Raw genomic sequence first — 3,296 nt, forward strand, 5'->3', positions numbered from 1 at the left:
TGTTCTTTATTCAATTGCTTTCAGTGGTGATTAGCACACACCATGGTGAAAAGGCTTATAATTTTTCTATGCCACCCTGTGCCTGCCACAAGGGCAAACCCTGCTACTAATACTGAATACTAACACTAAAACTGGAATAAAGACACGCACTGGATCTCTACATCTTAAAATACTGCATAAAGCACCTGGCAGCACTAGGTGTAACTGGAGAATGCAAGTTCCCATTGCATTAACTAAATGAGAGAAATGTTACATTGCTGGTTAAAAATCCTCTAAACCCAAGGGAAGTTATACAACTGAGAGACAGATGAGTGTCATGTTCTCATGTAAAATGTAGATGTGTTTGCCAAAAGTCAAGTAGTTGAGATTCATGAGCAAAGAATAAAAAATGTGTTGCAATAAATTAATATCATGTAAAATATGCTGTAAAGTGTTCAGGCACATTAATGGAAAAGTGACATATGTTCCATTTATGAACAGCCATCTTATCTTTAAATGAAATGTTCATTTGGCTGATTGGAAGAGGGGGCACCAGTGTGAAAGACAGAGGTCTGTAAATATTTGCATATTACAATTTTCTCCTAAGAAGGGTGACTCAGTGCAGCCAGTTTGCTTCATGTGGAAGTGCAGATTTTAACTATTCAGCAGCACAGGCACTAATATCTGATGTCTCAATTTTCCTGTTTAGTGTATTCTAAGGAAAGAATGTCAAAGCTCTAAAATGTGTGCAGTCTAGTCCTAAGTGTTTCAGGGATGGTTGTGGTTTCTTCCATTTCCTCATTGCTGAGGCATTTCCTTTTGATACTTAGCTTAAATCTGCCTCCTCTTAATTTCTTGCCATTATGCCCTGTAATACTATGTTATACTAAGTGTTTCTCCTCCTCTGCCAGACAAAGTTCTCTGGGTAGAGGTGATATATTTTATTAGACCGACTGAGTAGTTGGGAAAAAGTTCTTTGCAAGCTTTTGGGTGCAATCGCCCTTCTTCAGGCATAGGAAGTATCTGCCTTTTTTCCAGCTACTCAGTTGGTCTAATAAAAGATATTACATCTACCCAAAGAACCTTGCCTGCCTATGTCCTTAGACCAACACAGCTACAACCAAAAACCTGGTCTGCTCCTCTGTGTTTTTCATTTTTCCAGTGCCTTGGTTGGTTATGCCCCACTCTCAAGTATCACTTAGCCACTTCCTATACAGAAAGGCAAGATCCTGGGCCATATTACACACTTTTTAATTCTGCTCCAGTGGTACAAAGATTTAGCAAACTAAAGCTAGCTAAATCAAGCAGCTAGGGACTGCCCCAGTAACAAGGAATCCTCAGGCTTGAGCGATGGCCCAGAAAAAGGATTATTGCATGGAGTGCCCTCCATGTAGATAATACTTGGCTACTCTGATGAATGCCAGCATGAAGTAGTTCAAGTTCAGGGAGTTAAGTCAGGCTCTCGCTGCCTCCACAACTGAGGACCTGTAAAATCTGACTGAGTTTCATGCTGTTGTATTTGCATTTTTTAGGTCCCTTGGTCTTACTTTGTTCTCACTTGCATAAATAGGTTTATGGTGGGGGGTTCAATAGTGATTTGAAAAACACTTGAGTAAAGACAAAATATTAAATCACAAACAAGTTGGCACAAAACATTTGGTATGCAGCTATGCCCATAGACACCGAAGATTTTTCTAAGGCATCGGCTATTTGTGCAAATTCTTCTGAAGTCCGTGGTAGTTTAGTAGACACATCTTAGGGTAGAATTGAGTTCAATATATCTTGAGTCAAACAGATTTCTATTAAGAAAGCTTACATATCATTAACATATAGCAATCAGAAATCATATATAGAATCCTACAGGATGCACATCCTTTCATCCATTCAAACTCAGAGCAGTCCACTCATCCTACTGAAGTAAATGAAGCATTTGATATTGACTGAAATATTGAATATGACCATAAAAATCAAAAGGATTGCCAGATTAAATAGAAATATAACTACAATGTTATTCTGCAATCAAAACACGAGTTAAAGCATGAAATAGTTGTGTTAATGAGTGGCAATACTGTTGCTAACACCTTGGGGAGAATCCTGTTTCACTCTACATGCCTGAATTCCAGTTACCCAGCCATGTAACTGTCATTTTTGGCACTTACACATCATTTGTGATATTATTCCTTGTACATTGTGGACTTGTAAGCATCCACACAGTTGCTGAGAATGTGCAGTAAGTTGCTTGATGGCTGGGCAGGTATACAGCTCCTAAACATGTCCTAAAATTGCAGCCTGGAAAAAGGGTCCTTAAATGTTTTACCCCAATAGCCGAGTTGTAAAGGCATATGCCCATGAAGCAAGAGACTAGGTTCTAGCCACCTCTCTCTTCTCCATCTCAAATGGGTGAGGAGGCTTGAGCCTCTCTAGTGGTGACTCCGCCCTCCTGTTATGGGCCAACCACCTGCTTACTCACCTGCCATGCCTTGATCTTAATTGATTAATTAATTGATGTAATTAGTGGGAGGCTGCCCATGTTATTCGCACCAGTGGCCAGGGGGCACTATCTGCAGCTCCTTTTCCTCCCCTACACCGTAGCCCAAGCCTCACTGATGGTACTGCTGTGATTTTAACCTGGACCTTGCTGTAATTTGGCCCTCCTCGTGACCTCCCTGGGCTTCCACCACCCTGTCTCATCCTAGAGCTCTGCTGCCCCCTCTAGGTGAGGCTTCCTACCACCTTCGCTCTCTGGGCTTCCTGCTGCCACCTCACCCTGGGGCTTCTCGCCGCCCCCTCGCTCTGGGGATTCTCGCCGCCCCCTTGTTCTGGGGCTTATCACTGCCCCCTCGCTCTCTCTCTCTCTCTCTCTCTCTCTCTCTCACTGGGGTTTCTCTCTGCCCCTTGCTCTGGAGCTTCTTCCGGCCCCACTCGCTCTGGGGGTTCTCGCTGCCCCACGCCCTGGGGCTAGGGTCAGTGCACCTAAAGTGCTATGCCTTCTCTGGCACCGGGGTCCCCACACTGCTGTGGAGCCCCTATGAGGCCTCCTCCAACCCCTAATAGCCTCACCCGGTCCTCCAGATAAACAGCGAACACAAAACACAAAGCCCCTGGGCTATAACATAAAAACCTAAACCGTCCGGCCAAAACAACATTCAATTCCTACCGGGGGATGCTCCAACCTGTAGCAACAGTCATAGATTTCATAGATTTCATAGACATTAGGGCTGGAAGGGACCTCGGAAGATCATCGAGTCCAGCCCCCCGCCCAAAGGCCAGGAAGTCAGCTGGGGTCATAGCGTCCCAGCAAGATAAGCATCCAATTT

This window comes from Crocodylus porosus, unplaced genomic scaffold (assembly GCF_001723895.1).
Source record: "Crocodylus porosus isolate Cpor-Errol unplaced genomic scaffold, CroPor_comp1, whole genome shotgun sequence".
NCBI lineage: Eukaryota > Metazoa > Chordata > Crocodylia > Crocodylidae > Crocodylus > Crocodylus porosus.